Here is an 11,728-nt window from a genome sequence, read left to right as displayed (position 1 = left end):
AATATTACTTTCGACATGCACCACATGTTGCCTTCACTTTAATCTAAACCATGTTTAGGCATAGCAGTAGCATTGGTAAATCAAGCACGGAAATAAGAGAGGACAGTTGTCTCTGTTAGCTAGCTTACACACCCTAAATTACCCCCTAAACCCTCCCCTTTAAAAAAAAACAAAAACCCCAGCCACTGAAATGCTGACGCGTGGATGCCTTTTGGTCCCGGTTGGTGTCACCGACCGGGACCAAAGGCCCTCCTGCCTGGGCTGGCCACAGCGGCCACGTGGAGGCCCATCTGTCCCGGTTAGTGTAAGAACCGGTAAAGGGCTAGAGCATTAGTAACGACCCTTTAGTCCCGGTTCAACAACCGGGACAAAAGACCCTTACCAACCGGGATATATGATCCTTTTTCTACTAGTGAATAAATCATTGTATGCAAGTATTAAGAGAAAATTGACCAATGCATGTACTTTATGCATGCATGCATTGCAATTAATGCATTGGTAAACACAATTTTTGAGAAAAACAAGCGTATTAATTGAGTGGTTTTGCAAACTACAAAAATTGTTCTATCATTCACCATCTACTTTAGTTGGTGAGAGTTTTGAATTAAGGCCTATAAACCGGAAAGGAGGTAGTACTATATTTTTAGGCAGATGCTAGTTCAGTAGTGCCAAAATTGACGGTACGCGCGCAAAATTGACCAAAAAGAAGAAGGGCAACCTAACCCGCACCTCACCTCCAGCCCCGATGCAATTCTCTCCCTCTCCCTTGTCTGCCTGCCTGCCTCCCACCCACATGGCCGCCGCCGCCGTTGACCTCGGTGCCCCACCGCCACCGCCCCCCACCCTCTCCCCATCCCCTCACCTTCTCTCCCTAACCTAGGCAGGGCACCAGAACGGGCAGGCCATGGCGCTTCCAGATCCGTGGAGGAGCGCCGGAGGTCGCGCGCCGCCCGCCGTGCGGTTTTGCGCCACGGCCGGCCGGCCGGCGTCTCCGCCACGGTCGTCCTCTTCCTCCTGTGCTCCACCGCGTACATCGACGGCGCCGCCGTGGGCGACCTCGAGCCTTTTCGCCTTCTCCTCGTCTGACGCGGAGGTGCTCTTACGGTCTTACCCGACCTCGCCGCCGGGCCAAGGAAACCCCACCCGCCGCGAGCTTTTCATCCCTCAGGTCGTTCTTCCCCTGCTCGCTCCCTCTCCCTTTCTCTCTGTTGTTGCTGTCGTTGCTGCCCAAGTGCCAAGTTTCTATTTTGTTGGCGCTGTTGTGCGTGGTTGTATTACTCTGGCCGTACTGCTAATGTGCTCATGCTTGGCTGCCGTGGATGACTGGATGTGGGAGTGTGAGCACCGTGTGCTGCTGCTACTTGCTAGCTCAAGGGAATAAAGCATCCAGCCTCTTCTAATTGGGCTAACTAGTCAAAACGTATACAAAAGAAATGAAGGGATTGCCTCATTTGGCGCTAGGATTGCTTCGTGCCACCTCTGTTTTTAAATACAAGACGTTTTGGCAAAACGTCTTATATTTTCAAACCGAGGCAGTACTATTTTTCAGGGTTGTCATGCCACACCAAGATCTCTATTAGAATCACGAGTTGTATATCTGGCAGGTCCAGATTCTATGGTTCATGTATGTTCGTCTTTCTAGATTCACCCCCTTTAAAAGGTATTTTGATGGATGTAGTCTGCATATTAGGTTCTGCAAGATCCATTATCTACTAGTTTGTACATACATAATTGATGGTCTGGAATCCCAAGGAACATTTTGACCAGAGCAACACACAATTAATCTGCTCCTGTTCTTTCTGGAGTTTGTGTCGCAGTATTGTTTAAAGCATACACGGTATCATGAATTTTACATGGTTAATAACTTAATATATTGGAAGCTCGTTGGATGAACCATTTTACCAGGAAAAGTTGTTTCTTTTACCAATGGGTTGTTCCATATATGGACAACTGAATACTCAGCAAAGTAAACAGCAACGCATGACCCCTTGTCTAGTCAGCCACATACATTTTTAATTCAAACTTTGATACTCTCAGCAGGCTCACACCTTGATCTTCACCACCCCACCGCAGGTCCTGCACAAGCGTGCTCAAAGGCATGTCACCTAGTTGTGGAAGAGCTGGTTAAGGAGTGAGAGCTCCCTTTTGCGGCCCAGCTCACATCGACACACGACCCCCTCCCTGCTTCCTCTGCGTCCCCGATGGCTGCTTCTTCTTCGACTCCGGCATAGGTAAGCCAATCGGTTTCTCTCCTCTGCTTCCTTTCATGCTCTGTGTGCCAAAGGCCATCAAGCCGTGATCAATTTGATGCTGGCCATTACACCATGGCAACTTCCTGGGTTTTGGGCTTTGCTGATGGTTTTTGGCCATTGTGCTACTGTATATGCTGTTTGTTGGTGTAGAACTTGATATGAAAGGAACAAATCCTTCACTGCACTTGCACTAGGGTTTGGTAATGAGCTGTGTCTAATTTCTGAGGATTTATATGCCAGGGTAGCTATCAGATAGAATATAATGCTGACATGCTATGATCTGAAGGTTTTTGTTTGTAGGATTGTATATGAACAGAGTAGGCACTATACTTGACTTTGGTGTTCCGATATTTATTTAATCTTGTCATATATATTGTGTATAAGGGTGGAATCATCTAGATGCTCAAGTGTTAGTGGTTATATTAAATGTGATTTGTTATCATCGTGAATTGCCAATGTTGAGTTGCTTAAGTTGCTATTTTCGTGTATTTGTTCAATCCAACATCTATATGGGTATGCATGATGCCTTTGTTCTGTAGGATCAACGTGTTGATATTATTCGGCATAAATCTATATGGGTATGCAGTGCTAGTATTCTAGGGCATATGGAGTTTCTTGAGCTTTGTTTTTTGTACTACTTGTTTTGTTTCATCCTCTCTTTTTTTCCAGAAAATGGAGCTGATTCTTTGAGGTCATCCAGCTTTATACAACATCGACAGTGGTGGCCGCCTCTTCCTCGTTTCAGGTGAGTCCTTGGTCTCTCTCTCTCTCTCTCTCTGGTCTGGCTTGTAGCCAACTGTTATGCTGGCCAAGCCGATGATCTAGTGTGGATCTGTGGCGGTGGTCTTCTGGCCACCACAATCTTGTTTCTCTTCGATGAAATGTCACAATATTTTGTGCCTTGCAAGATTCTGTGTTGCGCTGCCTATGCATGGTCCTATTCTGCCTACACGAATGTGCTTGAGTTATGACATATATCATTGTATTGGCATGCTAAGCCCTGGTTAGTTAAAAGAGCTATGAATTATCTTTGCCTTGGGATGATTATTATTGATTAGTGTGTGCTTGCGCGTGTACTACCATGTTTCCTTTGCTGCTGAGGCACCTTATGTTTTATCTTGATGTTCAGTAAATACTCCCTCCGTCCGGAAATGCTTGTTGGAGAAATGGATAAAAATTGATGTATCTAGAACTAAAATACATCTAGGTACATCCATTCCTCCGACAAGTATTTCCGGACAAAGGAAGTGTTATTTATTCACTGTAATCAATCAATATCTCCACTGTATGTGATCTCTAGTTTGTAAGAGTAATCCTAATGATGTTTTGCTCCTTTTTAGAAGCATGTTTGTTTTATTCATGTCTGCCCGAGCCATTTAGGCCATATGTTGGCGATTTATAAATTGTGGATATTTAGACCCATGAACAGTGAATATCTTGGCTTGTGAACATCTAAACTGCTACTTTAGCCAGTCTTCTTTAAATTCATATTATACTTATAGATATAGTTGGTTTTTTGTTCTATGAAATGAAATGCTACTCTACATTTACTTGGTTAGAGGTACTTCTGGATTTTTCTCTGAGCACAGCACTAGGTAAACACCACGTGGTTGTTTCAGAGCACATTATGTCAATTATAGCCTGCTGAACATCAAGTTAAAAACACCACCACCCTTTTAAATGCTACTCCCTCCGTCTCATAATATAAGAACGTTTTTGAAACTACGTTAGCTTGAAAAATGTTCTTATGTTATGGGACGGAGGGAGTATTTCTTTCTTTGATATAGGCATGTAAACCACAACCGTATCACAAAATGGCATTTTTTAAGATTTTAAAGTTGATGAGTTGCTTCTCTTGATTGTAGGCAAATGCATGGTTACATAAAGGGCCCTGCTGCTTCCTGCAGGAATTTGGTCGTCTTGGTCCTCCACGGCGAGTTGGACCTTATTTAAGGTGATCCTAGATAGAGATTTCTGTGCTACTAGCCTTGGATCTTCTGCAACTTGAGTGTACTAGGATTTAACTAATTCTTGTTTAGTCTCCTGAAAACCGTCTTTTGTTCTACAGAACATCAATAGAAAGCATGTGCTTGATACAATACCTCATTGGTTGAAATAGAGCTTACCCTAACATATCTAATCATTGAACTGGATCTGTTACCTTATTAGTAGTTTTCAGTTGAAGTTTCAACCATAAATTGTTTATACTCAGCAATCACATCGTGTGGAATGTACTATGTTCATGTATATGGTGTTATGGCCTGTTATCCTTTATTGAGTTGACAGATGAAGCACTAGACTTCAGAAGTGAAAATTCAACTACTAGTCCTCGATAACAATTGTATGGGTAGGATGTAATCAACATTTCCTTCTTTCTGCAGCACATTAATAGAAAACCTGCGCTTGATGGAGCACCCATTGCTTTAGATAATGCTTGTCTTAAAATATATAATCATTGAGCTGGATCTATTACCTTGTTAGTTGCTTTTAGTTGTAGCTTTCAACAACAAAATATTCATCTCAGTGGCAATATTGCTTGCACAGTACTATGCTCATCCTTTCTACCCCTATCATTTAATCTATTTGATCTACTTGTGGCGCCCTGTTTATTTCAGCAAGAATGCTATCTGGTTATGTTACCAAAGCAGGACTGGATACCACAACATGTACAAGGAGTACCGTCGTCAAGGAGATGTACAGAGATGGCTTCCCGTCACTGCCAGATCCCCCTGCACCCAGATCATCAAGACTGCCACTGTCCACTTCAGCATCTGCAAGCGTGATAGCACTAAGCAGTTTCACAAGTCAGACACCAGGTTCCCGCTGGTCTACCAGAAGGCCGGGCAGCCAACCAGGAAGCTGAAGACGACCTTCAAGGCCTCAAGGCCAAACTTGTTCATTTTATCCAAGTCATACGTCCATAACCTGTAAGCCCATCCATTATGAAGTATTGCTAGTTTACCATTATCTATATGCAACATATTGTTTCTTAATGCTAGATAGCAGTTCCATACAGTGGCCTTTATGGGTTTGACAACACTTGGTGAATTCCCCCTTACTGAATCAGATGGAGAGTTGAATCTTTTTTTTTTAATTTCTGGAATGTACCTTCTCATACATATGTGCTACGTCTCATTGATTTGCATAATTGGGCATTTTTTAATATTTTTTCATACTGTGTCTTAAGTAGCCAAGTTGCTATCAGCAGTTATATTATTCCTTCATATGGTCATATCTTTTAGTTGCTTTTGTAGGAGATGCTTTGCTTTTGAACATCAATACACCGGTTCCGGTAGTTAGCATGGCAACTTTGCCGAGGTTACCAACAGTTAGTTTGGTTCCCTCTTTTCCTTGTTGCCAAAATCATGCTTGCTGTTGGATTTTTAATTTTTCATATTTATCAAGCTGATGGTTTAATGAATGAGCTTCCATGCCAACACTTGTAAAATAAGTTCATATTTAATTTTTTATGGTCGCTTGCTATACTCCCAATCATAGTTTTTGGATCATAATCTCATGATTTTGGGGGCAACTTTGCCAAGGCTGCCAAGATACAGTTTGATTTCCTCTTTTTCCATGTTGCCTATATCATTTGTTGATTGTCTGCTCAAGCTCATTGACCTTATTAGGTGTAGTATGGTATGCATACTTGCCAACATACTTGGTAGTCCTAGTTCCACACTGCCTATATACTGCAGCGAAGTATGTGTATTCTCCAAACTCTGTTGATATATGTGAGCTCTGGTCACTGGATCTAATTTACCGTTGGGATCTGGTGCGGCAACTTTCCCTATAACATTGTCAATTGTGTGCTCAAGCTCATTGCCCTTCTTAGGTACTCCCTCTGTAAACTAATATAAGAGCGTTTAGATCACTACTTTAGTATTCTAAACGCTCTTATATTAGTTTACGGAGGGAGTATATGGTATGCATACTTGTGAACATACTCGGTAGTTCTATACTGCTTATATGCTGCAATGAAGTATATGTATTCTGCAGTTCCAAAAGTTATGATCACTAGATCTGATTGATCATTGGGATCCAGTGAGGCAACTTTGCTGAGGTTTCCAAGATATAGTTTGGTTTCCTCCTTTTCCCTGTTGCCTATATCATTAGTTGCTTGGTTGTTTGAGCTCATTGACTTATTTGGTTTATGGAAGGCATCCTTGCCAACATCTTCCCCCATGAGTCTTGAGGCAAGCATAAAATGTTTTGGAGTACTTTTTGTTAGTTGAAGTATTATTTAAGTTGTTCATGTGGTTATGCGGCAACTTTGCCGAGGTTTCCAACGAATAGTTTGGTTTCCTCTTTTTCCCTGTTGCCTACATCACTAGTTGCCAAGATGCTCTAGCTTCGTGACCTTCAGGTCATTGTAGGCATCCTCGCCAACATCTTATTTATCTGTAATTTTATCTACTCAAAGCGCATTCTTTACAAGGAGCGCAAATTCCAATATGTGCAATTGATGTTACTGTTGAACTGATTTCTTTTGACTTGTAGTACAATTGATGTTACTTCCAATATATTTACTAGCAAATGTTTTCGCGCCCCAACGTTCAAGGCTGTTGTTATTCTTCCGGCCTACAATACTGTGCTAGATACAATTTCTTCTTAGGTTTCTTTTTTTTAAACGATTTCTCTGTAGGTTTGAAATTGCGTCTTGTTTCTTTCTCTGCCCGTGATGCCGCACACAACAAATTAGCATCCTTTGACACAATATTATAAATTTCCAATGGATGTATATGTTTTGGCTTTCTAGGTTGAAATAAACTACTATGTTCTGTGTGCGTCATGAAAACTGACAACAGAAGTAGATTCTCGTGATGTTCTGTGCAGCAAATTAGCATCCTTATTACATTATATGCCCAATGGATACCTATGTTGTAGCTTCATAAGCTGAGATGCACTAGCATCTGTGTTCTGCGTGGGTCGTGAAACTGACGAGAGTTTCTGTAGATTCCTGCAGGGTCCCAGCACAGGAGAGCAAGCTCCGTCCACCCCAAGCCCTGGAGCAGGCGACGTGAACATTAGAGCCGGTTAAACGACGTCCGCATCTGCAGGCGTGTCGACCGGCAAGAACATGAACTATGTCGTCCTGGCATCAGCATCTGCAGTCGTGTGATGTTCGGCATCGGCTATAACTCCGACGGTAAGTCCTCTACTGTGCTCTGTACCTTGCCTTTGAGTTATGACAGCCTCTGTGCTGGCCAACGAGCTCAAGGAGGTGTTTGTGGTGATTTGTTTCGGTGTTGATGTACCGGTCATCAATCTTTTCTTAATTGGCTAAAAATCTGCTGGTGTAAGTAGCGGTAGCATCTTAGTCCGGATAGCTTTGGTTTGTGGTGACTGGTGAATGACACTGTTGCTGCTCACCTCAAGATGAATAAACACTTGGTCCAGATAGCTTGGTATAGTAACTAATGGGTCACGGTCTACGATTATTTATATTTCCCGCTTAGGTGATCCTAGGTCTTGTTTAATAGGTTTGGGCGAGAAGAGATATTCTTCACTTGATCTTTTATCGAGTGTTCCTGATAAGAACTTGACCTATTCTCATGTGTTGTGATGTGCTAAGTGAAGATAATAATATGACCGTTTGACTGATGAGCTTGATTTATCAGATTTACAAGTAATTCCCTTTCTACGTTTCATGATGTGTGATGTGTTAAAACTTTCCTTGACATGCATGTGTTGTGCTTCCGGTAGATGCACACGGCGGTGACAAGTTACTGCCAACCTTGGGCCCAGAGTGGCAAGACACCGAGGAGAGAAGTACCATGTCAGGACCTCGATTCTAAGTCACACCGATCTAGCCTGTAACACCTCATATCACTTTGCGGCCTCACGTACGGTATTCTCACGGGTGTCGCCTTATCATGGCCCGGGACTGTTTGCGCCTTTTGGCTCACGTATATGATAGTGTCGCTAGCATCCATATGACAGAGAACCCGTGCCGACATGACTAGTCGTGAACCCAAAGTGGCACTAACTTACGGGAAAAGGCATACATGAATCAACATCGAGCATGTCGGTCAGCAGCGTGCGAATCCGGGCTGTAGCAGGCTAGGCAGGACTCCGGATGTCATCGCGTGACATTTTCCGAAAGGACAGATACAGGAACGAAGTGAATCACATGCCGGCCAGTCAAGTGTTCCGGAGCAGTAGCGCTGGGCTAGCAGGACTCCTGTGAACCGGGCTGTAGCAGACTACTATGGCTCATGGAAGTACAAGACTACATTTCCCCATAAGAGAGGCTACCAAGGATAAACAACTAGGTTGTTGGATCCACACATACCAAGTATTTCAATCATACACACAATATGCTCGATATGTGTAAATACAACATGGCATCACAACATAACTCTACGACTCAAGTATTTATTCATTAGGCTTCGAGGAGCCAAGTATTACAAACATGGGTCTCATGACCCCAACATACAAAGCATACAAGCAACAAGCACATGCGGAAGCTTAACTTGTCTGAGGACAGACAATTACAAATGAAGAAGGCTGAAAAGCCTGACTATCTACAAGACCTTGTCGAGGGCACAAGATCGTAGCTGAGGTAACAAGCTAAACGTCGAAGTCCACGCGGAACTACTAGTGAGACTGACGTCTCTGCAAAAACATAAAATAGGCAAACGTGAGTACAAATGTACCCAGTAAGACTTACATCAGAACTAACTACATATGCATCGGTATCAATAAAGGGGGTAGTGGAGTTTAACTGCAGCAAGCCAGCTTTGACTCAGTGGCTAACCTAAACTATGATTGCAAGTAACTCTTTTGAGGTGGCGCACATGAGTCCACATATTCACCATATCAATACACCACTATGGATCCGCTCCCGTCTCCCTACGAGAAGGCCATCCATAGCACTCACGCTTATCTTGCGAGTTTTAGAGTATCTACTTTCACTTGTCTATGAACTGTACAGGCAAACCAGAAGTCCTTTACCGCGGACACGGCTATTCGAATAGATGATGTTAACCCTGCTGGTGTGTACTTCCTCACACACGCTCTCACCACTTATCTCCGTTTACACGACATGTACTCGGTAACCTTCAAGCGGAAGCCCAGCGAGGGTGTCGGCCACGGCCTACCTAAACACTCAAGTCTTTAGTCCAGGTTTATCGCCTATTCAGGTTCCATCCGCAGGGAGTCCGGCCAAGGTCCACATACGGCCCCGAACGATGTGTACAGGGTTCCGAGACACCAAACGGGCGCCCGGCATGCCCGGCCACGTGCCTACCGCATCACAGCCCACCCCTCGGGTCAGCGCTGCGCACGGCCTCCAGCATACTACAAACACCAGAAACTACTTGCAACCCCTGGTCAGAGGACAAGGGTGGTTAAGAAGCCGAGAGAGTCAATTAAGGATCCCAATGTGTGGTAGTAGCTGATCATGGATCACAAATACAGAACTCAGTTCCTAAGGACGACTTCAATGAAACAACCCACCATGTACTCCTACATGGCCTCTCGTCGATACCTTTACCAAATCGTGTTCACACACTTAGCTCTCAACAGTAATACATGTTCACACACCTCCAATTCATCCCTGATGAATCAGACCTGACTCAACTCTAAGCAGTAGCAGGCATGACAAACAAGCATGAATGAGTAGGCACATCAGGGCTCAAACAACTCCTACTCATGCTAGTGGGTTTCATCTATTTACTGTGGCAATGATAGGTCATGCCGAGGAAAAAGGGGTTCAACTACTGCAGCATGTAACAGTTGAATCGTTGTTGTCCTAATGCAGTAAAAGAGAGCAGGAGCGAGAAAGTGGGATTGTATCGGAATGAACAAGGGGGTTTTGCTTGCCTGACACTTCTGAAGATAATATAGTTCTCCATCAGTGTCATCGAATAATCGTCGGAACCACATTTACTGAGAGGGGACAAACACCGACAACAGAGAAAGAAACACAATCAATGCAATGCACAATATGATGCATGATCATGACATGGTAAAATGAGTGTGTTGGGCTAATGCAACTACAACCAGATGGGTTTGAGCTATTTTGAACCAAAGATTCAAAGTTCAAACTCATTTGTGATCTTAAATAGTGCTTTATCATGTTTTGCACTAAACAACAAGTTAACTTGTTTAAACATGCATGAAACTAGTACAAATGGATAGATTGGATTTTTCTGATAATTTTTCATATATAAATTATTTTATTCTGAGCTACGGTTGAATTTCTATGATTTTTAGAAGTTAGCACTATTTTCTGGAATTTCCTGGATAAACTTAAATCCAGAAAATGCTTTACTGCGTCAGCATGACATAGGTGTGACATCAGCAGGTCAACTGGGTCGGCCAGGTCAAACCTGACCTGTGGGACCCATACGTCAGTGTCTCAGACTGGTTTGGGTGGATGACAGGTGGGACTGGTCAACGTTGACTTGACCAAAGTCAAAGCTGACACGTGGGGTCCACACAGATTAGCACTAATCTAAACAGGAAGTTAGACTAAACTAATTGGGCTCGGGGACCCACATGTCATCGACACAGGCACTAACTAAACGAGTTTAGCGCCTAAGCTAATGGCGTCACGTCAGCTGCCGGCGTTTAACCGCCGGCGACCTCAGATCGCGGCGGCGTCCGCGTCGGGATTGCGCTACAGGCCACAGTTTGGGGCGTGGTTGGGTTTTATGGAGAGCTGGGGCTGAGCCACGTCTGTGGGTGGTGCAGCTGGACTAGATGGTCGTCGGAATCGACGTCGGCGACGAGGTTTGCGGTGGCCGTGGTTCGGCCGTGCTCGAGTTCCTCGCTAGGGTGTTCGGGAGGAGGAGCTGGTGGTGGCTACGGGTGCGCGAAGACACGCTGAGCACGGTGGTGTGCTCAGCTTCGAGCGACAGTGGCTCTAGCCACGACGGCGACGGGGCACGGCGGCGATGGGCTGCGGCCGCGGTGGGCAGGGGGGGCTAGAGGAGGGATTCGACGGTGGGGAGAGAAGGGTTGGGAGCAGGAGCTCACAGCGATGCCGAAGAGGGGGTCAGCGAGCTCGGGGAGGTCCTGGCGGCGCCGAATCGACCGGAGACGGGCTCGAGTACCCGAGGTTGAAGACGAAGGCGAAGACGGCGTTCGGCGGCGTTTGGAGTCGCGTGAGTCAACAGAGAGGCGTAGGCGACGGTGGCGGAGCCCCTGGGCATGTCGAAGAGGTGAGGGGGAGGCTCAGGGCACGACAGCGGCGAGCGGCGGCGACGACGGCTCTCTGTCTCGCTTGGGAACGAGAGGTAGAGAAGGGGAGGAAGTCCAGGAAGAGAGGGGAAAGTGAGAGGGGATCGAGGGGGTCGCGTGGCGATGTCCAGGGCGAGGGGGAGCAGCTGCGTGGCTAGCAGGAGGTGGCCGTGGCTCGGCTATGCGCGCGCCACGCGCAACGCCAGTAGGCGTGAGGAAGACGACGCGCGAGGGGCTGGGCTGGGCCTAGCAGGCCGGCTATCTACTGGGCTGCTAGTGGGCTGCCA

The 11,728-nt window shown here is 45.3% G+C and overlaps 1 long non-coding RNA gene across 2 annotated transcripts; it reads left to right on the top strand.

Annotated features, from left to right (window-relative positions):
* The first annotated feature begins 701 nt into the window (after positions 1-701).
* LOC109737730 (uncharacterized) lies at positions 702-7,856 on the top strand. 2 transcript variants are annotated; one of them, XR_005754978.3, is made up of 6 exons: positions 702-1,168; positions 2,041-2,231; positions 2,922-2,997; positions 4,118-4,206; positions 4,868-5,179; positions 7,219-7,856. It is a non-coding gene; the product is annotated as an uncharacterized lncRNA (long non-coding RNA). The 2 variants fall into 2 exon arrangements; XR_002226667.4 differs by having other exon boundaries at positions 706-1,168; positions 2,074-2,231.
* The last annotated feature ends 3,872 nt before the right edge of the window (positions 7,857-11,728 follow it).

The sequence above is a fragment of the Aegilops tauschii genome, chromosome 4 (assembly GCF_002575655.3).
Source record: "Aegilops tauschii subsp. strangulata cultivar AL8/78 chromosome 4, Aet v6.0, whole genome shotgun sequence".
In the NCBI taxonomy this organism is placed as follows: Eukaryota; Viridiplantae; Streptophyta; class Magnoliopsida; order Poales; family Poaceae; genus Aegilops; species Aegilops tauschii.
The sequence above is the reverse complement of the archived record's forward strand: the minus strand, read 5'-3'. Positions and strand labels throughout refer to the sequence as shown.